Raw genomic sequence first — 380 nt, 5'->3', positions numbered from 1 at the left:
TCTAAGATGACTCTTGCACTCCTTCCATTTCTGCCTTCAACATTATTCTCTTGTTAACTGTAATGATACTCTAAATCATCCCTCTGCCTTTAATGTTTTTTCCTGCCAACCTGCCTATCTTAGCCCAGTGTGTTTTATCTTTCTAAAATGTGACTATAATATATCATAAGCTCACTTTTGAATTTCCTTCAGTAAGTCCCCACATCTCTAAAATGGTTTTGATTCCTGTGTCTTACACAAACCTTTCCCATGTGATCTCTGCCCATTTTTTTTCCTTCATCATTATCTCTGATCATTTTATTCATCTTAGATGCAGATAACATGACCTAATGCTACATGCTGTGCATTGTGTCCTTGCAAGTTAATTTCCTCTTCTTCAG

The sequence above is a fragment of the Tupaia chinensis genome, unplaced genomic scaffold (genome assembly GCF_000334495.1).
Source record: "Tupaia chinensis unplaced genomic scaffold, TupChi_1.0 Scaffold000393_1, whole genome shotgun sequence".
Lineage (NCBI taxonomy): Eukaryota > Metazoa > Chordata > Mammalia > Scandentia > Tupaiidae > Tupaia > Tupaia belangeri.
The sequence above is the reverse complement of the archived record's forward strand: the minus strand, read 5'-3'. Positions refer to the sequence as shown.